Source organism: Pleurodeles waltl, chromosome 1_1 (genome assembly GCF_031143425.1).
Source record: "Pleurodeles waltl isolate 20211129_DDA chromosome 1_1, aPleWal1.hap1.20221129, whole genome shotgun sequence".
Taxonomy (NCBI): domain Eukaryota; kingdom Metazoa; phylum Chordata; class Amphibia; order Caudata; family Salamandridae; genus Pleurodeles; species Pleurodeles waltl.
The window spans coordinates 264,909,486-264,935,762 of record NC_090436.1 but is presented as its reverse complement, the minus strand read 5'-3'; the positions used below and the strand labels follow the sequence as shown (position 1 = coordinate 264,935,762).

At 43.5% G+C, this 26,277-nt stretch overlaps 1 protein-coding gene across 1 annotated transcript in view; it reads left to right on the top strand.

Annotated features, from left to right (window-relative positions):
* Positions 1-26,277, top strand: part of HCN1 (hyperpolarization activated cyclic nucleotide gated potassium channel 1) — a 982,006-nt gene that overhangs the window by 802,699 nt on the left and 153,030 nt on the right. The gene's annotated exons all lie outside the window — the stretch shown is intronic.

Genomic DNA, 26,277 nt, shown 5'->3' with positions numbered 1-26,277 from the left:
TGCTTGTTGTATGTTCTGTTATGTGTATTTGTATAGCGCACAACTCAGCCATAGGGTATCCTGGAGAACTACTCAAACGTGCTAATATTGTGTCCAGCGATTTCTACAGCACATAGGGCCAGATGTAGCAAGAATAAAATTTGCGACTTGCAAATTGCGAGTCATACCGACTCGCAAATTGCAACTCGCAAAAGTGCATGCAGAAAGGTGTCTCAGACACCTTCTGCGACTCGCTATGGGGTCGCAAAGACCCACCTCATGAATATTTATGAGGTGGGTCGCAAATTGCGACCCCATAGCGAGTCCATGCACTCACAGGGATGGTGGCCTGCTGGAGACAGCAGACCTCCATGTCTGTGACTGCTTTTTTTAATAAAGCAGTTTTTTTATTTTGAATTGCAGCCCGTTTTCCTTAAAGGAAAACGAGTTGCAATTCAAAAAAATAATGAAACCATTTGGTTTCATTTTTTCAGAGTAGGCAGTGGTCCATTGGACCACTGCCTGCTCTGAAAAAATATTTTCAGCGACATTCACAAAGGGGAAGGGGTCCCATGGCGACCCCTTCCCGTTTGCGAATGCGTTACCACCCACTTTAAGGGGATGGTAACTGCGAGTTGGTTAGCGACCGCTTTCGCGGGCACAAAGCAACTCAGCATCGCGATGCGGTCGCAAATAGGAAGGGAACGCCCCTTCCTATTTGCGAGTCGGAATCACATTTTGCGAGTCGGTACCGACTCGCAAAATGTGACTCTGCATCGCGATGGCCGTTTTGCTTGTCGCAAACTGCGTTTTTCGCAGTTTGCGACATGCAAAACGGTTGCTACATCTGGCCCATAGCTCTTTAATCACCAGCATGGCACATTTTGCTAAGCGTGTTATTCTCTGTACTTCCCTTTTCTGCTAATATAAAATACCTGATAGCCAACCTCTCCCACTCTAGGAGGTACATGGGTACTGAGCGTCCTCTTATGTGCTTCACATGGGTTTCCTCTGATTTCCAGCAATCACACCAGGGTTCTCCCTCACTTTTTAAGGCAGGCAGAGGAAGAGTTCATAAAACGTGTTTTTTAAGCTCTCCTCCCCCACAGGCAACTCATTATAAACTGTTCTATTGTCAAGTTTCCACCTCGATATACATTTTCCCAGTGCAACTCTGTCTGAATATTATGTTCCCACCTACTGCCTTATACGTTATTTGTCTCCACTCGCTTAAATACAGTTTCTTAAGCAATAGCTACCATATGGCTAAATTGTTATTACATCCATATTATCACGTGGCCTGATTTTTTTAACGTATTTTCCACTCCTAACTTTTTTTTGTATCAGGTTATTATACCATACTGTTAATGGGCGAAAGAGAGCAGGATTGAAATGTTGATGTCCTTGAAATCAGATGACCTTGGTTCTAATCCTGACTTTGCACATCAGTGTATCTCCCTGTGTTTCGAACCTGTACAGTCCAGCTGTATAAATACTGTTCAAAGAAACGTTTGTAGTTTCTACCCACTACCCGTCAAATCACGTTTCTTTTATTCATAATCGCAGTTAATAAATAAAATTCCACGCTCCTCTACACCAAGGCATGCTTGAAATGCTCCTGCTACCATTAAAGTGTCCACTGAGAAGACAGATTCATACCGCATAGCGCTGCACCTTAGACTATGAGAGCTATACCGCTATCGGGTGCATACTAAGAGTGTGTTATACCCTTAACAGCGCATCACACAGGTTGACTGCAAATAATTTATGAGATTCACTTACAATGAGATATATATGTACTTTGCCACTAGCTGTTACCATTTGGAAAATGTAATTCTTGCTTCATGAAAACAAGCTTATTTCTAGCATTAACTGCATGTTGTTGAAAGGCCTCTCCTAATTGGTACATGGACTGTGATCTTGATTCTGCAAATGCCTCTGTCACAGGATATCCCAGAAAATGGAGCAGTCGTGCACATTGATGACTCAAACCAAAGTATTCCAGCAGAAGTGTAAAAATAGCTTGGCAGCGAGAATGGAGTTATGGATTCTTTTTCTTGAGAGTTCAAGATCAATGTAATTGAGCGCAGCTTCACGTTAAGTGCGCTCCCCACATTTGAACCTGTTAAATGTTGTTGTTGCATCTCGTGCCTTCTCCTAAGTGAGGGGCAATTAGGGAAACATGTTCTGACCTGCCCCCAAGATTATCTTGAGCTATTCCCACAGTTTAACTCCTGTCAGGCCCCCACATGCCACTGCGCCTCAAATCAATACTAAGGCGCACAGTCCAGAGGGAAATAATGCGTCACTTCCTATTTTATCTTTTCGTTGCACTGAGAGCAAACCAGCTAAAAAATATTTCGGGATATGTCACAGGGTCAACATGCCTAGAGGGCTGTCTGGTCGTGCCAGAAGAGCTGCTATGAAAGATCAGTGTGTGGGCCTTTTAGTTGTTGTTTGGGTCTGTTTTATGAGCCGGTAGGCCGGTTTTTACTGTTGATTTCTCTGATATTACCACGGACTTTTCCAGAGAAAATTTTAAGATATGGACAAAGTAGCATCTGGCTCAGGGCCCCAGCATTTCAGCCTCCCCTTCCCCTCCCCACCACACAGAGCCACCTGAGTTCTGCAGAGAGTCTTGCCCCTGGTGACCCTGATTAATTCTTAAACAGATTGTTTTAAATATTGTTTTCCTTTAATTTATTTTGAATGAGAGCGATGAGTGAGAATCTATTACAGGCATTTTTTTCAGAGAAACGTTGTGATTATGTTTCATGCAACATATATTTAAAAAGTTTCTTTTAGATCAAAACAGGACCTCACATATGCGAAATGGGAGGGTGTCTAAGAGATTATTTGCAGTAATCTTAGGGAGCTGCTGTTGTGTTACGATATTAAAAATACACCTCACTATGCCCGAATATTAGATGCAAACATATTAAGTATTTGGACCAGTCAGTCACTTGCCAAACAGATCAGGAAAGAACTGAAACTGGATCGTAAAATCAAAGCTGTTATGAACAGGGGCCCCCAAAATAGGATTGGCCTAGGACAGCCATAATACCTTAGTTGTCCCTGAACACCTATTTTAGATGTTTGATTCAGAACAAGAGATAGAAAAACACAAAAGAAGAAAGAAGGAGGAAGGGAAAGATGAAAAACAGTGATAAGGAATAAAGCAGGGATTAAAACAAACCTACAAGAGATTAAGGGGCAGGGAGTGTTTGATCGTCATTAAAGAGGCATGAGGTGGAACGAGGACTACATAGCTTTGGACTTCGGCATCCCCACCTTTGATAGTAGTGCTGGCCTCGGGCTTCTAAGCAAAATGCTGGGGCCTGGCACATAATCATACAAATTATGCACTGAAAATAACTTTACAGCGCACATTCACAAGTTCAAAACTGCCTCAATGTGCAAATGTAGGCTACTATATTATCAATCTGATTCGCTAACTGGGGGTCACTTTTATTTTGGTGATCATGTTTCTCTTCTGTCTCAATCTAACACTGCAACATACAATTGCTCAGTAGCTGATATCGGCTGCAGAATGCAGCATTCACAGAAAGAGGAAATAACAAGGAGAAATAAAGATATATCACATAAAATGATGCACGGGTGACACATGGGGGTTGTCAGTAAGACCCCTTCTTCACTTCAATTACCTGACAAGTTGCAAGATAAAATGTTCTCTCAAAAATACAGGAACCTTCCCCCCAGTGGTTCCATATGGCACAGGTGGTTGATGTAGGGCTAGTCATCTGCAGAAAGATGTTTTGTCACTGAATGCTGGCAAGGGTACCTGTAATAGATTGAGGATGATTTCACAGAGATACAAGAAATTCATCACATTTAGGAAAGATGAGGCATGCGAGGCACAAGGAATATATAGGTTCCAGTTAATATCTATCATCACCAAATCTCAAGACAATATGTTTAGTAACATTGCTTGAAGAGGGTTTGATGAGAATGTGGAACAATGTGGAAAACCTCTGAAGTTGTGTTTCCTCACAGGGTTTGGGATGAGCATTGTTTAGCTCTAATATACTTGGCCAAACTCTACATTTATCATCTAGTCAGATACTGAATCATGATATGGGTGGCATCTGGTTTTCAAAGCCTATAGCCTATCACATAGGGTTACAAATGTCAACCTGCCTATTAATATTCATTAGGCAGGAGGTTTTGTGTGCCCAGCAAATGTTTAATTTGCCATGTGACCTTTGCAAACAATTTATTTTTACAAATCACACATCTCTGGTTTGTGAAGGTTAGTGGTTCATCCGGTCCTTAGTTCCATATGATTAATGTGAGAAATCTGAGTCAAGAGGTTTCTGGGACCCCACTGTGTGAGCTCTAGTGTACCGTGGTCCCCATACTGTGGAACATAAATTGGGATCAAGTACCCCTTTTATCACTTGACTTTCAGGCTAGTGAAGCAGAACAATCTAATGCTAAATCAAGGGATTTCTGTGAGCTACAAACTCAGATTTCAGACATACATTAAATAACACTAACAAAATCATTGGCTCCTGCAGACAAAAGAAAATACTTCGAAAAGAACAGCTAGATAAACCAGTTTAAATCCTATTCCTGTAAGAGATCTGTCACACTACTTGGGGCATAAACTAAATACCCTTAAAAGAGATTGCAATCCGAAACTGGTCCACTAACCCCACACTAGCCTCAATGCTTCTAACGCACCTTAACCCTTTTGTGTCCAGCAGACCACCCCCTAAACTCCTAATATTCCTGTATCTCATTATTACAAATGTTATGAAAAAATATCATTTTTAAAAGCCAAGTCTGCTGCCTTTGTCACAGATCTATGTTAAAAGTAGTCCTACAACGTTTTAAGGTTTGTGCAATATGTTATCGTTTAAGCCTACTGGTCCCTCTGGCATCCCTGCTTCACCTCTCCCGGGTGTGGGGGAAAGGGGATGCATTTGTTTGCCCCAGTGTTTTCTGGAAAGTGTAAGCAGTGAGATGACCTTCTCCCTGCCCGTACTCTCTCAGGCATTGAACAACTCAGTGTTCCTGGGATGTGGCCCTGGGTCACTGCTTGTATCTGGTCACTGAGACCCTATTATCTAGCTCGATGAGTGTGGTCACATGTCCGCTCACAAATAAAAAACAGTACTTAGGCCTTAGGGGATGAAATTGAAAGGCTTAGATAAGGGGAGCCCCTCCTCATTAAAAAAGTGATTGGTCCTGGGAATGGGGTACCAGAGCCTTAAAAAGGCTCAGGGAGAGGGGTCAATATGCCCCACTGCCCAAATAAAAAAATATGAAATGGTAATGAATTTTTTAGTTTGTCACCTTCTGATGAATCTTCACAAAACTTTCCAAAAAAAGTCTCATTCACATTAGCTACTTTTTGGAAGGTTTTAGAGTGATCTGCCTAGCAGGGTCTAAGAAAAATATTGGTGGTCCCAAAATAAATGCTCCACATTCAGTTTTCCACAGAAAAATTGAATAGCAATAACGCAAAAAATGGATGAACGAATGAAACCAAATTTGGCACAAAACTAAGGGCCTTACTATGAGTGTGGATGTCTATAGACCTCCACACTCGCGGTGGCGGTCTGGACTGCCGCCAGTGTGGAGGTCTGACTGCCTCATTAAACCCTGGTGCTCGAACCACCAGGGAACCGCCAGCTCCACCGAGATTTTGGATTATGCCTGCACCAGGTGTTAGATTTTCCATCCTTGGCGTGGTCTCCCTTAACTTTTTTGCCTCCGTTTCCCAGGTTGTTGATGTGTGCTGGGCTCTGATTTTGCTGTGCAAGGGCACCTTTACAAAATGTGAATGTAATTGGCTTATCCATGATTGGAATATTTGATTTACTAGTAAGTCCCTAGTAAAGTGCACTAGAGGTGCCGGGGCCTGTAAAACAAATGCTACTAGTGGGCCTGCAGCACTTGTTGTGACACCCACACAAGTAGCTCTGTAATCATGTCTCAGTCCTGCCACTACAGTGTCTGTGTGTGCAGTTTTAACTGTAAATTCGACTTGGCAAGTGTACCCACTTGCCAGGCCTAAACCTTGCCTTTTCTTACATATCAGACACCCCTAAGGTAGGCACTAGGTAGCCCCAAGTGCAGGGTGCAGTGTACGGTTAAGGTAGGACATATAGTAATGTGTTTTATATGTCCTGACAGTGAAATATTGCTAAATTCGTTTTTCACTGTTGCAAGGCCTATCCCTCTCATAGGTTAACATGGGGGCTACCTTTAAATCTGATTAAAGTGTAGATTCCCTTTGGTAGCGGATGGACATGTGGAGTTTGGGGTCTCTGAGCTCACAATTTAAAAATACATCTTTTAGTAAAGTTGATTTTAAGATTGTGTGTTGAAAATGCCACTTTTAGAAAGTGAGGATTTTCTTGCTTATACCATTTCTGTGACTCTGCCTGATTGTGGATTCTCTGTCCGGGTCAGTTTGACAGTTGGGCTGGTTGCACCTCACACTAGACAGTGACACAAAGAGAGCTGGGGTGTAGCCTGCATATCCTGATGAGCCATCTGTGCTAGGAGGGAGGGGAGGAGTGGTCACTCACACCTGAAAGGGCTGTGCCTGCCCTCACACAATGCAGTCTGCAATCCCCCGGTGAGTGCCTGGGGCCTGGCCTGGGAAAGGCAGGATTTCACATTCAATAGAGACTTTGCTTTGAAGTAGGCCTACATCAAAGGAGAAATTGGGTATAAGAAGGGCACCCAAAACCACAGACTTTAGAACACTTCTGGAACCAAGAGGAACCTCTGCCTGGAGAAGAGCTGAAGAGCTGAGGAAGAAGAGCTACCCTGCCTGTGACTGTGCTTTGCGGAGCTATCCTGCAGTTGCTGCTTCTGCCAGAGTAAGAGGGCAAAGACTGGACTTTGTGTGCCTTCCACCTTGTGAAGCTCTCCAAGAGCTTGATTTAGAACGTGCCTCCTGTTGTTTGAAGTCTCAGGGACAGCAAAGACTTCTCTCTGCCAGCACCTTGAGTCTCTGGAGAGACTCCTACTCTGCCCTGTGGTGCCCGTCCAATTCCTGGGACCCTGAAAGGAGAAGCTGGCAGCCTAAGAGGAAGAAATCCATGCACAGAGCACTGTGTGGGGAAAGATTGACGCAAATCCGATCTGCGGCTGAAGAAATGGTGCGCAGCCGGCTCCGCGGCTGAAAATTGCCGCTCGGCAGAAACCGGATCAAAGAATCGACACACAGAGCTGGAGAAACGACACACAGCATCGCTGACGGAGGCTGGGAGATCGCAAACTCCCGCTGCGTGGTTTTTGGATCATCGTGCGGCTGGATTTCCGACTCAAGTACCGCTGGGCATGTAAAAACAACACAAGGCCTGCCCGGACCCGAGAGTTCTGACCGGATCGACGCATCGCTCTCCTGCGGAGAGAAGAAATGACACGCCTGACCCGACGAAAGGAGAAATGATGCAAGGTCTCACTCATGAGTGAAATCAACGGCTCACAAGCCATTTTTGATGCACACTCGCCCGTCCTGGGGTATTTTTGACACCCAAGGTATGTTTTCACGCTAACAGTGTTAGTATGTGTTTAAAACTACTTAAAGACTCTTTTTGATTTTTAATTGATAACTTGACTTGTGTATTGTGGATTTTTGTCGTTTTGGTCTTGTTTTGTTTGGATAAATATTCTCTATTTTTCTAAACCTGTGTTGTGTCATTTTGTGGTGTTTTCATTAAGTTACTGTGTGTGTTGTTACAAATACTTTACAACTAGCACTCTGAAGTTAAGCCTACTGCTCTGCCAAGCTACCAAGGGGGTAAGCAGGGGTGAGATAAGGGTGATTCTCTTTTATCCTGACTAGAGTGGGGGTCCTTGCTTAGACACAGGGTATCCTGACTGTCAACCAAAGACCCCATTTCTAGCACTAGGCATTATGTGTGAGGTAGGGGATCATAAGAGGGCATGACGGGGCGCAAGTTATAGTTAGCTCAAAAAACTATAACTGATGAATTACCTTAATTTTTTTGTTATTAAACATTGGTGATAAACTTAATTCAGTACCTAACTATAAAATAACTTTAGCCTTTATTTTAGTTGGTTAAATGTCCATGCCTTTTTACCTATGTTAAGATGTTATTACCACACATAACTGCAGTTTCGGTTTAACCTTTGTTTTTTAGGAGACATTCTATTTTTTTAACACAAGCTAAGATCTTCTTACCATATGTAACTATTACGGAACTTTCACCTTTAGTTTTTTTCAGTAAAATTTGTGGGGGAGGTGTGGTTATGTAATGGACGATCTTATTACCATACTTAACAATGTAATTTTAACCTTTGATTTTTTTGATGAATTTCTGTTTTTTTTGTTATTGAGACAACTCTCCCCACTGCACACAGACAAGGTCCCACAGGTGGCCAATCCCCTAATGCAAACCACTTTCGGCCATGCACAGTGGGGGTTGGCCTCAGGGCCTTGCCTCTGGCCACTGTCAATCAACAGTGATACTCATGGCCTTCTGAGATGCCCTGCACCAAACCACTCTGGATACCCATCACCTGCAGACACACAAGAACATTTCATTTTATATAGTTTTTTAATGTTTTGGGTACTGCAGTACGCCTGTGGTATACCCTGCACTAGCTTCACCTCCATAGTATCCCTGTTTAGATTAACACCCCTGAAACCTTAGGAGTGTAGATCTAATTGAAGCACTAATTCCTACTGAGCTAATAACGACGGGGCTGAGTTGCCTGCGCAAAAAATAGTGCTGGACAAGCAGAAACAATTTTTGTAATCTCTGTGCATATGAAGCTAAACCCATCGCTTTAATTAAAATGTGGGTGGGGGGGTCTCTAAAAGCGGCATGGCCTAAGAAGTGTAACTAGAAACCTGCATGGTTAAGGAGGATGTTACTTAAAACATGTAAACTAAAATTCTGTGCATCCCACAGCGTATCAACCAATTCAACCAATATTTTGGTGGCTTTCTGTTAGCGTAAAAACAGATCACCCAGTAATGGACGTATACATAAAACCAGCCAAACCTATTGACTTTGTCAGTGATTTTTTGCTGTATTAAATAAACGAGTAACAATCGTTATTTTTTGTGAATAATAACAACTGACAAGATTTAAATTCTAAAAATATCAGATGGTGAATTAAACATTACAGAAGTCTGTAGAAGAGGTATTACTCTACAATGTCTCAATCACTCCTGTTCTTCTTTAACACCACTTTTATATCCATCAGCTAGACATTAATGACCCCTTTTCTCCCCACAACTTTCTGAAACTTTTCATTTGCAAGTATCACACCTTATCTCTTTCCTGTTCAGAATCCCCTGTTGGCTCTCTATGATATGATTTCCTTCCATTTCCTTCCCTTCCACATCCCCCTACACACATGGAACCTACTCACACGTAACCACTGCATTTTCTGTTTACTTTTGCTCTGTCACGATTATGACAGCTGTTTACCTTCTTCACACGTTTGCATAGAATCACAATTACAATTGGTATTCATGGTCATTCCAGTCCATGATTTGTAGAGAGATCGAGGATTAGATGACCATGTATTCCGAACACATTTATAACCTACTTAACTTTAATCTTAAATATTCACCCTCAATCTGAAGCCACACAGGCACCTAAAGGCGACTCAGTACACACAGAGCTATGAAAGAGTAACATTGTACATGAAAGAAACATAGAGGAACATCATTGGTGAACAAGCAAACACTTTCTGGGCATAGAAGATTAAGTAAATCATTGCTGACCGGGATTACAGTACATGTCTTTACAGTCATTATTCTGAAACTAAAGTACATAAATATGGGGCTTGACAAGGACCCTTTTCAATGTCAGATTTTAATTGCTGCCAGCTTTGAGACCTAGAGAGATCCGCCCCACTTTAAAACCTAGTTAAACCTAATAAAGTCAGCATTCTCTGCACACAGCTCATATTCGACTTTGATGTAAAAAAGTAGCAGAAACATTTGCACCTGTTTTATACTGTCATCATTGACCTCCACCTGAGGCCCTTAGATGTTGTTTGGATTATCACTTTTTGGTACTTCATATGCTGAGCATATATAGTGCGAAATTACTCTTAACTATTCTTACTCATTGTGTACCTTGACACTGGATAGGCTATGCTGCATATCAAAGCAAATATAATTTCCCTTTTCCTTGTTTTTGAAGCACTCTTTCAGAAGTACCTAACCATGTTATGGGGACCGGTCCCTAACATGTGGTGGCCTTCAAAGGGATGGTGCTAGTAAGATTTTGTCAGGGTTTACAAACTCTGTGATGACAGGTCCGGTCCCTACATTGTCTGTTAGACATGCCCTACCTATCCCCCACCCAACACACACACACACGCACACAGTCATTTCCAGTTATGATGTTTCTTAGATTCAAGCAAATATTTCGAATTCTAGTACACAAAGAAAACTGTGCTGAAAAAGAATCCCACACTAACAGGCCACTTTGCCCAAAAATGGAGGCCAATTTATAACAATGAACAGGGGCCCCCCAAAAAGCATTACTCTATGAAACAAATTTTGTTTAAAGGAACAACAAATATGTTCATGAGAAACTCATCTGTAAAAAAGGTATTTGCAATATTTCTTCATCAAGGAACACATTTCTTGTCATAATGTTGATCCTAACGAGCATCTATCCTGACTGCTTATAACCAGTGCATGAGGTAGACTAACCCTGCTGTGTGTACCTGGTACATGCCGTGGCGTACTGCTCTTCGCTGGACCATAGCAACCAAGGGGCTCATTTATAGGTCCCTAGTGACACTATTGCATCATTTTTTTGATGTAGAGGTGGCACTAAGCGGTCCCCTACAGTGTGCCACATTTACAAACTGGTGCAATGGAACCACTGGGCCAGTTTGTAAAGCCTTGTGCAACATTATACCTGTGCCAGGTATAATGTATGCAAGGTAGGCATTCCCCAGTTAAAAACCACACAGAACTGGTGCAGTGAAATCTACATAATTTCACTGCATCATTCTGCACCTTTATTACATTGAAAAATGTAACGCCTGCTCAGAGCAAGTGTTAATCTGATGAAAAGCTTTAAAATGTGAGCCTTCTATGCATGCTGAAGTAGCATCATTCATTTTTGCTAGTCCAGCAATGTGTGACTTTACCATGTTTAGTTTAGTTTAGTTTAGTTTTATAGATTTATAGAGCGCGTAGTTACCCAGGGGCATCCCAGGGCTAACAACACATAACTACGTGACGGAAGGAAAGGAGTTAATTAGTTGCAGAAAAGAATGTTTTTTTGTTTTTTCCTGAAAAGTCCCTCTGAAGGTTCATGGCGGAGCTCAGAGGGGAGAGCATTCCAGAGGCGGGCGGCCTTGCTGGAGAAGGAATTGCTTTCCCAGGCTCTCTTGGACCGGGGGATATGAACATTCCGGAGAGAAGATGATCTCAGGCTTCTAGATGGAGTATAGAAAAAAATCAGTTTTCTGAAAAAGGTCGGACCCCCACCATGTAGGGTCCTATGAACAATACAACATGCTTTAAAATGAATCCGCTCCTTAATAGGGAGCCAACGAAGAGTCGAGATAGCTGGCTTTCCAGAGGAATGTTTGGGTAGCTAAATGAGAAGCCTGGCTGCTGCATTTTGCACTCTCTGCAACTTCTTTATCACATAAAGCGGGGAGCTAAGAAACAAAGAGTTCCCGTAATCGAGCTGGGAAAGAATTAAGGTTTGCATAAGAATTCTTCTGGCCGTAAAAGGTAGAAGATTGAGAATCTTCCTGAGAGCTCTTAGGAGACCAAAGCAAGTGGAGGAGACTTTGTTAGCTTGGAAATCCATAGCAAGTCGAGGATCCAGCCAAAAGCCAAGACTTTTTACATGTGCTTTGGGGGAAGGGAGGTTGTTAAATGCTTCTGAAAATGATGAAAGGGGAGAAGCAAGGGGGCCATTGCCTAGGACCATGACTTCCGACTTCCCATCATTGAATTTAAGTTTAGATTTAATCATCCAATCACCAATTTCCTTCATGCAACAAAAGAGATTAGCAGTGGATGAATCTCCAAGGCTAGAGAGGGACACCACTAATTGAGTGGCGTCAGCATAGGTAACCAAAGAGAGGTTGTAGGGAGCAATCACTTTGGCCAGCGGGGATAAATAGACATTAAAAAGAGTTGGACTCAGGGAAGATCTCTGGGGGACTCCACAGGTCAGTGGGAGAATTTTAGAGAAAAAGGTACGATCCAAAACTTGAAAGGATCTACCTTTAAGAAAAGAGGAGAGCCAGGACAGGGCTGAGCCTCTTATCCCTATTTCTGAGAGTCTACAGCAGCAGAGAAGATTGTGATCCACAGTATCGAAAGCTGCGCTAAGATCAAGTAAAATAATAGCCACATGAGCCCCTTAATCCAAAAGTTGGTGAGCCGACTCAGTCACCGTAAGAAGGGCCGACTTGGTGCTTTGTTGAGCTCTAAAGCCCATTTGGGTGGGATGTAGGAGCTCATGGCTCTCAAGATAGCAGGTTAGTTGAGAATTAACATGCTTCTCCAAGATCTTAGCTGAAATGGGAAGAAGAGCGATGGGTCTGTAGTTTTCTAATAAAGAAGGATTTAGTTTAAGCTTTTTCAAAAGAGGCTTAATAACAGCGTGTTTAAAAGATTGAAGAAGGGAACCAGAGGATAGAGAGTGATTCAAAATTTTAGTAAGCAGAGGGACAATAATATCCGATACCCGTAGGAGAACAGATGGAGGGGCAGGGTCCAAAGGAGAGCCAGATTTAATTTTAGAAAGAAAGTTGGCAGTTATAGCATCTGTGAGAGGAGTAAAAGTGGTTAGTAAGATCCCTGCAGGAAGGGGATCCAGGACCTGACCATCTGGGGACTCCTGAGAAGAAAAGGGGAACCCAGAATATATGTTGGTAACTTTATCCTAAAAATGTAGTGCCAGTAGGTTACTGTGATTGATAGAGGCCTCTGTCGTAGAGGTAGGCATGGGAGTTGTGGTGAGCTCTTTAAAAATTTGAAAAATTTCTTTCTGAGAGCAGGAGGAATTCTCTATTTTAGCACCATAATAAGTGGACTGGGCAATTTTAATATTATGGTGGTATAGTCTAATAGATTGTCTATAAATTTCTCTAGCAGGGAGGCTGTAGTTCTTTCGCCATAACCTTTCTAACTTTTTACAATTCTTCCTCAATTCAAGAAGGGAAGTGGAAAACCAAGGTTTGGGCTTGTGAGATGATTTTTTCGCTCTGAGTTTGACAGGCAGAATGGCATCCAGGGAAGAAGAAACCCATTTGTCAAATGAATCTGCGGATTCTAGAGCGAAGAGATTGTTGGTCATAAGGAGGGCCCGGAGGGCATTACGCCACTCATCAGAGACCAACTTTGACCAAATACGTCCAGACGTTAAGGGACTGGGATGCAAATCCTGCAAAGCATCGTAGGGGAAAGTAAAAGATAGAAGGGAGTGATCAGTCCATACTAGCGGCAGAGGGGGTGCAGCAATGAGGTCAGCAACATTACCAGATCCCAGAGGCCGGTAAAGCAAGATTCCAGAAAAAGTAAAGGTAGAGGACAGATATAGTGAGAACAACAAGCTCTCACAGTCAGGGGTATCAGAGGCAGAAATAGCACACTTAATGGTGGTTTTATGAATGATGGCTATGCCCCCACCTCTAATAACAGGTCTATCCAAATGTAGCATAGAATATGTAGAAGGCAAAGAGTTACAGATATCCACTGTGGAATCATCCCCCAACCAAGTTTCAGTAAGAAACAGGGCATCGGGCAAGCGTTCTTCTAGAAGAGTATAAATGTGTAGAGAGTGAGCTGGTAAGGAGCGGCAGTTAAGCAACAGCATTCTGCCAGATTGAAAAGAGGGGACGTCAGAAAGTGTAGATGACAAGGAAGTCCATGGGCAATTTGAGCATGGGAGGGGAGCGAAGGGCCCAGCAATACTATAGGAGGACTGTAGGATCACAATTTCTGATGCATCTATGGAAGATGTGCGCTGTGGAGATCTGAATAGTAAATACAGCACTACCATGGTGTCGTAAGAGGGGCACAGGGCAGTGCAAGAAATCTGACGCATCGGAGCCTATGCGTCAAATTCTTGTAAATGAGGCTCTAAGTATGGCACGTGCCTGGCATTGTGGATCGAATTATATTTGTAGAAGCTGGGCATTACTTTCATAAACTCCCTGATTTGTGACTTGCCCCATGGGCTGTCTCCTTCTGGCCTGATTCCCTAAGAGTACCCACATAGCTACTTGTTACCTTGAAACCCTAGCTGTCTCTAGCAAGTGTGCACCTGAGGATTCCACAGCTTTTTAAAGCTGTGCTTTTCTTGTGCATCCTAGTTGGATACTCCTCTACGCTCTTGGATGGACTTTCAAAACGAGCTATGGGTCTGCCTGTAACCAGTGCATTACCCGCCTGCCTTTCAGGACAACCTCTGCACACCATTTTTGTGGCTGCATCACTCCTGTGCACGCGCACTGGTTACTCCTTATCGCTCCTGAAAGGACTCACAAAATTATTCACCAAGCTGACATATATATAGTGCATCCCCATAGGCCGACCTCCTGTCGAATTTTGGTAGACCTGGTAGACCTTTCCAACGATTTGCTGGAAGGCAGTACGTGCTGGGCGTCTCTCCATTGCCATTCCTGGCCAAAGGGTAAAGAGTCTTCACCATGGCTGTATTTTTATTGCAGTCTGTATACAGTGTGTTTCTGGTGGTCCCGTACCCATTCACATCAGGGGGGATTATACAAAACCTTATCATGATTACATGTGTCCTACACACGCTGTGTGGCACTCCTCTCCAATTTCGTTATAGACCCTATAAAAATCTGTTCATGCAAGCTCATCAATAGACTAATGTAAACTGATTGTTTTCTATCCCTCACTTATCTTTTCACTGTTACACACCCAGGTGCAGCGACTCAAGAGAAGAAGCAATTAAGTCAATAACTCACCACACCAAAATGTGGCATTGTATTAATGCAGCTATGACAGAATACAGAAACATTTTAACTTTTTTTTTGGGTCACTCGAGTACATTTCTGTCTTGAAGACAGAAAGGCAGATGTCTGGTAGCAATGGTAGCAAAGAGGCAGATGTCAGGTAGCAATGTTGAAACGTTGTGGGAAAAAAGTATCTTTTCTAAATGCACGCTAATCTTTTGAAGTTGTAACTTACTCCTAACTCGGCCCGCATAGAGTTATTTTGCTTCCTTCCATTTAATTTTCAAAGTGTAGTTCCGAATGAAAAAATATGACTGATTAAATGATGATAAATTTGCATTGTCATATTTCCTCCTCTAGTTTCTGTACAAAACAGAACGTGGTGCTTTGTAGAATTGATTTTCTGCACAAAGTAACTGGAACTGTTGCCAGATTGTAATGTAGAGAACAATTATATGAGAAAGGGTGGATGTCTAAGTCACAAAACAATATCGAACTCTGAAGCTGTTCAGATTTGTGTAAATCAGCAAACCTTCATCACTCACAGGTTACCTGGGTTAGGGCTCGTCGAATCATGCTGCAGTGAATCAATATATATGTAGGCGGCTAGGTTGCTCGGACATTGAGGTATTCTCACCTAGGGTGTCTTCAAATGGCTTGACGAAATAATAGGTTTAGTATGTCGCTTCAAGATGAATCTCCCTGGAGACTGGTCTGTGTGAAAAATGGCGGAGGCGTAGGAGCTGGCCGATGACAAGAGGCAGAGAAGAGGAATGAAAAGTGACCAGTGGTGCCAGGGAATGCCAAATGCAATAATGGGATTAGGGAATTTATATCTCGAAAATCCTCTTGAGCGGTACAGAAAGAACCTCCTCCGAGGATACACTGTCATCTAAGGGTAGTTTTAAGCAGTCTTAATTTCGGTGAGGCCCAGCACTGGCTGGTGCAGGATAACCTTAGAGGGTTGCCTCTTTTAACATCACTGGTCTTAGCCGGCCTACTTTGAGGTTTCACCATTATGTCATTTAGTGTAAGAGGTGACTCCCACTGGCATATAACTGTAAAGAGGGCACTATCCACAAGGGGAACATGTTATTTTATTTCACGAAGACTAAAGAGTGTACGAATATAAATTGAATAATTAATTTCTTATTGATGAGCTGCTGATTTGTTTGCACCTTTTACAATGTGGGTGTATGGATACATTATTTTTACTGTAATGATTTTTAACTAATCGAACAATTAATAACAATTCTGAATTCACCACTCACAGTAGCATCAACTGCTGCCATGTGAAGTGTGAAGAGAGTAGGGTCTCAAATCTTTAGCACTTTACTATTCTAATAGTTGCACACACTGACAACTCGAACAAAAAAAACGGTAGCAAGTGATCAAAAAGTGATTAGGTAAATTTGCAAAGGAAATAGCAAGTGTCTCACAGCTCGGGTCGAAAAATGAAATGATGGGAAAAACAAGCTGATTCCCAGTTCAGAGCTCGTGGTGGTTATTGTCAGAAAGTGGATTATTAGTTAGGGTGGATGATAGGACCCTCAGACATTAAAATGTCACTTTTCCTGTTAGGTCTAGTAAAGTTTCAGTAATCTAAATCTGAGGTCAAACCATGGTAGCTATGACACAGAGCAGAAAGGTTTACCTTAATAAAATGTATAAAATACATAGAGGTATGAAAACAGTTAAAAGTCAAAAACACAACATAATATCTCACTTCAATTCAACTCTAATAAGAGACCAGAGGTATGAATAACAATAACACCAAAAGGCATTAAGTGGCAACTGCGATCATCTGATTTTGCTTGATTGGAACCTAGGCATGACTTAAGGCCATCTGCGATGGAGCAAGCATCGGCTACAGAAACCAGGTTCATCCAGGTCAGAGGTTTTACTTTCTAGCCTAATTTAGAGTTTGGCGGATCGGTTACTCCATCACAAACATGACAGATAACCTGTCTGCCGTATTACAATTCCTATAGGATATTATGGGATCGTAATACGGCAGATGGGATATCAGTCACATTTGTGATGGGGTAACCCTATCTGCCAAACTCTAAATCAGGCTCTTAGTCTCTGAAATGGAAGTCAAATATCCTCAGTGGAGCAAGGCTGCAAGGTGTAGATTGTAGCGGAGAAGGATTCTACAAGGCTGGATAGCCGCCGGACAAGGTCCTGGTGAATTTCACTCAGGAAACGTCCCATGCTGGCCGAATACTTTTTCACTTTCACATGGTGAGGATTTCTATGTCCAGACTTAGTCACTTTTTTTGAGTTCTGATTTCTCCAGCAGGACAAGGCTGGAAGCTGCTGCTAAACAGGGCTCTACAAGCTGGATCACCTTTCTGAGTCAACCAACTGAAATGATTTGCTGCTGTACGAGGAAGCAACCTAAATCTTTGCCCCAGCAGCACGCCACTTTTATTGGATTGACTTGACATGTTGGCCCAGGTCCTCTGGAGGTCTTTGGAGCAAAAAAGGTTTCTAAGCCCCAGGTTTTTCAGAATGTTAGGAGAAGTACACTTTGACACAGCTAAGACTCCCTAAGGGGTCAAATGTACTCCAGCAGGGTCCTGGGGAGGTCCAGTTGGAACTAGTCTGCTGGGTTCTTCAGGAAAAGGGCTTCCAGGAGCCTCTTGTGTATGTGTAGCTTAACAGGAGGTCAGTAAACTGACCCTTTGGTTCCACTTCTTTGGCCTGGGGACGAGTTGGAGCAGGTCCAGTCTTTCAGGTCTCCTCACAAGTTTTAGCAGGTGGGGGCAGTTCTTCTTCCGTCTTTCATAGGTCCCATAGTGTTCTGAAGAGGGGGCCCACAGGTACCACATTTATGCCTGCCACTATCACCTGTGGGTGGAGATGACCGCCTCAGATGTATAACATTACCACACATGCCAAATTCATCCGTGAATGCCTTTGCCAAGCATGTAATACTACATGTTGACGTTTACAACGTGTGGCATTACATTGTTGTGATAGAACAGTTCTGACTATCTGGTCCGCCCTGATTTTTTTGCTTTTTGATCACCTCGTTTTTGACCTTTTACTGTGAGGAGCCTCATATTTGGGGACTCACCCAGAGTAAACTCATGGTAAAATGCACTGCACATGTTTACTGCTGGTGCCGCCTTACTAAGAAAAGGCTGCCACGGCGCAGCAAAAGTAGGAGACCCGGACTGGTTAAACGTGATCACATGTGCACAAGCATGTACACATGTGTGAGGGCTGCGCGTGGAGGATTCCTGGCATGCACAAGCCAAGAACTGCACTTAGGTTTCCTTGCGCAGAAGGAACTATGCAGATTGCGTGGTGACCTGGAGTAGGCCTCATGAGAAGGGTGTACCCATGTGAGGGATAGTCAATGTGCTTACTGTCTTTTCCCTGTAGGGACACTCCATTAAATGTCAACGTCAGTGTGCTTACTGTCTTTTCACTGTAGGCACACTCCATTAAATGTCAATTGGAAAGGGTGGCCTAGGGCATAATTCAGGTCCCCAGGGCTCACAGAGTCCAGAGTCACACCAATGTACACTGTAACCTGTATGAAAAGAATGACGCAGTAGTTTACAGAAACATAGTTGTACAACTTATGGGTCATCCAGGAATGTCATCTTTCTCTGACTCAGCTCAGGATTATGGTCAATTACTGCTTTATCCAGCTGCCTAAGCAAGGCCTTGCATCAATCAACCAGCTCTCATCCCGTGCCAGGAACTGGCCAGAGAGGCCCTGGAAGGAATGTCAGGGAGGAGGGGTTGAGACTTTCAGAGCACATGTGGCAACTAACTCCTGAACGTCGCCATTTTGAGCTATTCCAGAAGACTGTGCAGGAAGGAGGGGATAGGGGCAAGGAAGTGATGTGGCACATCTGAATAGACCAGAGTTGCAGCCCTGCTGGACACTTCTTCCTCCACTTAAAAGGTCTGGCACAGGGGAGAGGAAGTGATGTGGCACATCTGAATAGACCAGAGTTGCAGCCCTGCTGGACACTTCTTCCTCCACTTAAAAGGTCTGGCACAGGGGAGAGCTCTCTCTCCTGGCTGTGCTTTACTGCAGGACAGTGGGACTGAAGACTGGCGTCATCGACAACTGTAAAGAAGAACCCCTGACTGCCCCCCTGGAGCAGGGACTCTGCCCCTGGAGGACTTCAGTCCCAGTGAGGCACATGCCAGGGCCTGGTAAGCTGGCCCCTTAGCTCTCCTGAGTACTACTTTAGGGAAAGACTGGGTGGGCACAAGGAGAGCAGGCTGCCCAGAAGAAAGGAAGGCACCCAGAGGAAAGGCTGGTGCAAGGAGTCAGTGGGACTGGCTCCCTACCAATGTGGGAACCTTATAGGCCAGGAGATCTAACAAAGGTGTTTCTGGTGGCAACGGCTCAGCACCAGGATCAAAATGACACCAAGATCGTCAAAATCAGCCCCGGAGGGCCTGAGATATCACAAGAAGAAGGTCTGCGAACTTTGACCTTTTCCTAAGCGAGTGACGAAGCGTGTGGGGATCTGCTGCTGCTCTGTTCAATGCCCACAGGGTGGGAAAGGGCCCGGGGGCTGCTCCCAAAATAAAGTAAAGCCAGTGGTCACCATCGCACCCCCCATGAAAATTAGCTGATGGACCCCGGACCCCATCCTGAGGCCCCCAAAGAGAAGCCACCTTGGGGAGTGCCTTTGCGCTCCCCGCGAACATGTGGTGGGCCTCGGCCCGAAGTAAAGCCGGGGGGTGCAGTCATGCTACCTGTGAAAAGTATAAAAGGGCCCCCGGACCCCATATCAGGGCCCCGCCAAAAAGAAAAGTCAGGGTTGTATCCCCCGCAAAGATGGCTGGCGGGTGAAGACAAAGCCAGGGAATGCTGTTGCGCTCCTGGTGAAAATTCCCAAGGGGCCCCGGACCCCACCCTGGGGCCCCACACCAAAGATGAAGTTGGGGGTGCCGTTGTCCCTCCATGAAGATGCCCATCCTGGGGCCTCATGAAGGGGACAAAGGCATGGAAGGCTATCGCCATCCCTGTGAAAGCGAGTAGGGGCCCTGGACCCCATCCTGGGGCCCCAATGGCGTGGAGAGGAGGTGGAGTGATGTCGCAGGAGTGGGCTGACACCAAACAAAGGCCCGGCTCCTGCGGCAGCACCTGGCAGTGCTGGCAGTGCAGGGAGCCAGCGGGAGCAGCCTATGGTGGGCCCACAAAGCCGCTTCCCAATGTCACTTACCTGGTGGGTGTCCGAGTGGGATCAGACATCCTGAACATGAGGGCACCGGGGTTGGGCTCCCCACGCTGCTCTCTGACGAGGAGGCAGCATGACAGGGGTGTCCGGGTGGGAATATGAGGGAATGCAGGGGTGTGCTCCCTGTGCTGCTCTCCAATGTGGCAGTCTTGTGGGGGTGGGGCCGGACACCCCCCCACTAAGAGGAATGCGAGGCTGCAGGACGAGACACAATAGAAACCAAAGGAAAGCAGTTTTTCCCGGCAGAGTGGGAGAGCTGCTCATCTAATATGCAATCTGCCCCACAATGCCTTGCAATGCACAGCGTCTCCCTGAGCTCTGTTCTCAACCTGTGGTGGCCCTAGGATGAGGGGGCCACTACCAACCAACTGCACATGGACAGGGGGAGCTGCAGGAGCAGTGCAGCCTCCCTCCAATGCAAAGTTTGTGTCCTCACCCTAGGTTGAGTGGGACAAACGGATTATAACCCACCCAAGGGTTCCAGTGCAATATGGAGCACAAGCTTATTAGAATGGTTTTTCTTTGCTTGTGGAACTGCACCCTCTAGGACTGTAGGATGGTATTATACAATGTTAAGCAGGAGTAAACTGAAAGTAATCAGAGGGTAATCATAATCTCCAAATTATTCTAACATGTCTCTACATGTTCTTGTTGATGCCTATTTGAGTAATGAGACTGATAGCCACCAGCAATCAAAGGAGATGTGCTTTATTGTAAGATGTAGTTGCTCTTACTCCAAATTACAGTCAAATATTGCATTGGGATACAAGTAAATGTTTGGCCATGTGAGTGGTTGGATTATATTTCCCCTCAGGAAGAGTGCAGAATGATTACCCAATGTCATCCAGAAGTAATCCAATCAATTTGTGTATATCTGTAAAGTGCTGAATAGTATTGAGTAGTTTGTGTGTGTGTGTAATAAATCTACTTTTACTTTATCAAAAGAATAAGCACGGATTGGACAATCATTTATTGAGTGTCAGGCTTGTGTGCTCATGAATGGGATTAATAGCCCACACCACCTCCCTTGAGTAAGCCTCGGACTCCTCTGCAATGCTATCCTATGAGAGTCAAGCACTAACATGGGGTGTTTGGCTCCCAGTGGTGTTTGAGTGAAGACCCATTACTTGTGGAGACCACACAACTAATTACCCACCATCCAGCATTTGGTGGCATTTATCGTCCAATGTATGTAGTGTATGTGTTCATGTGTGTTTCTGTAGACCAACAACAGAGAGAGAGCTTGGATAACTATTGTAATTATCAGTTCCGATCTCCCAGCTGATGTTGACCATGTGTCTTCACTGGCTCAGATAATGCACACAGTGGTACTTTGTGATTTTCTCATTTCTCTTTTATTTAATATTCCACATTGGCTTCCATAGTTATATGTTGTTGTAAATACTCTTGATAAGACCTTTAGATAATTTTTGAATTACAGTGCTTATTTTTTAGCACTTTACTTCACTGCACCGCTGGCAAAATGAAGCCTTTCAGCTCAACTTGCTATAGATAGATTTGTTGGCCGATTAGCACATCAACAAGAAATTTCCTAATTAGTAATTATTTGATAATCCCAAACAAGGGCATTGATCTGCTACAGGTGCAAGTACAATGTTTAATATGAAAGGGGAACAAAATGATGATCTCAAGCAAGGGAACATTTTTGAGTTGTAAGAAATTTCAATTTAAGGAAAAGGGGCTGCATTTAAAATTAAACGTTTGTTTTATTACAAAGCAATCACAGACCTGTTTGTCTTGTGACCTCATCAGGACAACATCCCTGTGATGGCTGCAAATCCTAATGGGGTGCAAATTGCGACCCACCTCATTAATGTTCATAAGGTGGGTCAATTTGCAACCTACAAGGAATTGCTATTTGGTAATAAATCATTTAATAGATTATGAATGCTGATTTCCTAATTGTGATTTGGAGATGGTTGCAATTAGGAAGTTGGTATTACTAATTTTAGTATATCTGGCCCTAAGTTCACCAATGGCATTGTCGCTGGGAAGATAGCCATGAATGTTTTTAAAAACTATCACTTTTAATAAATGTCTGTGATATATTCTGATGTAGTAAGGTTAAACTCTTCCACATATTAAACATATAAATATACATATTTGAATTTTGAAGAAATTGTATCATATTTTTACATTATGTTTGTTGCACAATATTTGTGGCAAGTGTTTTCATTCGTGGGCTTGAGTCAGACTTTTAGATCTGAGCCAGAGCCATGGCTCGGCTCTGGCTCAGCTCGTCCTATTAATTTGCCAGTGAACCCTCATCGATTTGTAACTCAGGCATAGTACATGGGGGTGCCACTCATGATGAAAGCTTTGTAAAAGAGGAGGACTAGAATCATGGAGCTCTGCCCACATGTACTGATTTGACAACTCTACAATCAAAGCTTCTTGTAGCAGAGACAAGGCAAAGAAGAGGGCATGCAGAGAAAATACAATTAAAGTAAATTATCCCAAGGCAGTGACTCCCGAGGCCATATTACAGAAAGTGCCCCAGGGGGTACAATGGGCATGCTCATCCGTTTTATATTTTATTGTTACAGAATGGGCCACAGATGCTTGTGTTGTCCCTTCTGTAATGCTGATAGCGCTTGTGCACATGTAGTGCCTGTACTATCTCAAGAGGACATAACCCCATGCAAATGAGGAAATCATTTTGCCTCTGGTGCCCCCGAGCTGTATAATGGATAACAGGAATAGCGAATAAGCTGTCAGGAGGTTCACTCACTCACTCACTGCACATGCCTGCAAAGGGATCTATAATCCCTCTTTCAAGTGCAGGAGGGTTGCTACCTGCACAGTGAAACACAGAGCAGCTTTGAAGCAGCATCTCTGTATTTCACTTGAATGCACTGCCCCAAGAGCAGCACAATTTTGTGGCTGCTATGAGGCAAAACATTCTCTGTCCCTGTTTGCACACAACATACCTATTTAACAATGCACAACAGTACATACAGGAAAAGTGCTCCCTAGGCGTAATAAGGGCCCAGGCTGTTTTGTTGTACGTGAACGTAGTCATGAGTTCCCAGAGAGAAATGTCAAGCACAGATGTGAGGAGCGTAGCTTCAGTGATGGTGTTTGAGGTGTGACACTCCTCAAAATGAATTCTATGTTTGGTAGTTGGGTCTGGGGGCCCTAGTCAGGTCTGCTATATCTGTGTGGATTTTCCTCATAAATCTCATTTCACTAAGAGGTTTTAACTAGTTAATTTTTTGGGATAGGGATCTTAAGTATGTATGTTGATCAGTTTACCAAAAAAGTAGTAAATCCGCAACCATACAAGTACTCCTTGAATGGGTGCAAATTTACTACTTTTTGGAAATCACACACATTGGCTGCAGTAGGCAGTAGTAGGCTTGGGAAGTTGTATTACTCAGGCTTCCCAAGCATGCTACTGACAGTCAAATACCCAAAAGGTGATAGGAGGAAGGCTTGTAAATACTCCAGTCAGTGGCAATCACTTGCAACTCATCATTTTCCACCGATTGTGCCTCTCTGAAGAGAGGATCCTACCTAATGCAAATCAGTATTGACCTCGAGCCTCATGCAGTCTATCCCAAACCTTGGTCATCTCACCCCTGCACCCTGCCACCCACTGCTTTCGTAGTTGGGTAATTTGAGATTAACACCCCTGAGTCTAACTAACTTAGCAACGCCCCCGATTGTATATGCCTGCTGTGTGGGGTATGTTAACTGGAGTAAGGATAGTTAAATTGTCAACTCGAGGAGAGAATAGTGCTTAACTTGTTTTAGTAGTTGCGGGCCACAGTGCTTTGTTATTAAGACCAAAACTTTTTATCGTCAGGCTTTCAGCCAAATCAAAACACCAGAAAGAAATAATAAGGAAAACAGTGACAAAGGCAGGAAGCAAGGACGAATAATGCAAGAGACTGACGTAAAGAGAAAGAAGTGTATGGCAGTGGAAGGAAGAGCCATGTGGTGGTATCTGCTGATCTTTAACTACATCAGTGCCTGCTTAAGGGGACCTGCAAAAATATTTGATGTCCTGCACTTTGCTTCCTATAAACTAGGCACTGAGAAGGACATTTGTATGTAATTGGATTAATTGTGCTGCAAGCATTTAGCATAAAAAGAGGAGAACATTGTAGTTTTTTAAGGTTTGAAAATCTATATTTAACTTCTTAAGATCATAGAATGAAAGGAACTGCATTAATTAAATAATAAAGAAAGTACTTCGATATAAATAATATTTTATAAAAGATAGAATGTAGCAATATACCCACAGAGTACTAATGTAAGAAAAAGAAAAATAAACACAGTTTTAGCTCGAGTGAATGTGCAGGTTTCTGTCTGACTCAGTCATGTCTTTTATCCACGCTAATGCACAGACCTTCAGAGTGTTTGACTTACACAGCACCAGCAGAGAGGAATGCAGCACAGTGCGGCCCCAGTGGCAGGTTTGTCATTGCGAATTACTGCTGAAAGTTTCAAATACAGGACCAGAGATGTTGGACTGCAAATGACTCTTGAAGTAACGACTTGTGCTGCACCCTGAGTGGCTGATCTTTTTATAAATTGGCCCTGGTATGTACAGACTGATTTAAAAACTCCTTTGAGCTGAGCTTTTTGGGATTCATATCACTAGGACAGAATCATTTCATCAAGACTATATGGGCCAGAGCAGCGCGACTTTCCTTACGCCCCTTAGCGCCCCACTACTTCCACCATGTGTGCGCCATATTTACAATATGGTGCACCATGAAGCAGGGTAGGGGGTGATAGCGTAATAATTCTTTACGCTATTGGTGTACAGTTCAGAGTTAGCGCAAAATTGTTGACCCTAACCCTGAAAAGTACATAGGGACCCATATGTGCCCTCTTTTAAAGCCTGATCTGGGCAGGCGTTAAAAATGCTAAAATAAATTGCGCAAAGAAATCTTTCAGATTTCCTTGTGCCATTTTTTTGACTCCCCCCTAACAGGAGAACGCCCACCTTGCATACATTATGCCTTCTGCAATGAATGAATTGCGCCACTTTGCATATCTGGCTCATCGTTTTTACCATAATATTTCCACATTAGTGTAAAAATAATGACGCTAATGTGGCGATATATGGCGCAAAGGGCTCTTAACTCTGCCCCTTAGTGTGATTTCACTGACATGGTACTGAAACTCACGCCCTTGCCATGCACAGTTTTCTTATCATAATGTTAATGCATACATTGAAGTGATATCAAAGATGCCATCCAGGATCTCGTCATTGAAATAATATTTGGAGTAATTTGCTGTGCATGGCGAAGGCGCAAGTTGTAGTTACCTTAGGGCATGATTTATAGTTACTTGAAAGAACTCTAACTATAACTGATGAATTTCTATGGTTTTCTACAAGTACATTCAGGACCTAACTATAATGTCCCTGTGACCTTTGTTTTTTCAGTGAATTTCTATGTTTTGTTAATGTAATGTAATTTTTATTACTATATGTTATTCCAAACCCGCTGCGCACAGGCTTCGGCTGTGCACGGCGTGTTTTGGTCGCAAGGCCAGGCCTTGCAGCCAAGCCCTTATAACCTCCCAGACCTGTGCCACGAATGTCCTTTTACCAGCACAGTTTGCCAACAGGGCCTGTCTCTGTCAGTGGATGTATGAGTGGGTGCATGAGTGTCCGAGTGGGTCTGAAAGTGGGTTTGTGTGTCTATGAGTTGGTCTGACTGGGTGCATGAGTGTCTGAGTGAGTGTGTGATTGGGCCCCTGAGCCTCTGGGTGCATGTATGAGTGACTTGAATTAGTGTATGTATGAGTGCGTGGTTTTCCTTTCAGATTTCCCCAAATTAGCTAATATTTTGCAAATAGTTTGCAGAAATATTTCAAAAAGTTGTGAATTTTCACAAATATCACACCCATGACGCAAAATTATATTAAACCTATAGTTTGTTCCTCAAACACACCTATATCAGACCCCTGGCATTAGGTCACCTCCACCCTGACCCCTTATGCTACTTTTAATCTGAATTTTCACCTCCCCCTCCCCCCGGGACTGTGAACTAAAATGGCAGTTGTAATTTTCTAGTCAGGTTGTGTGGTCAGCCAATTGCAATGCTTCATTTCACACACATATTTGCAAAAATTCACAAATTTCCAGAAGCATTTGTGGCCATAT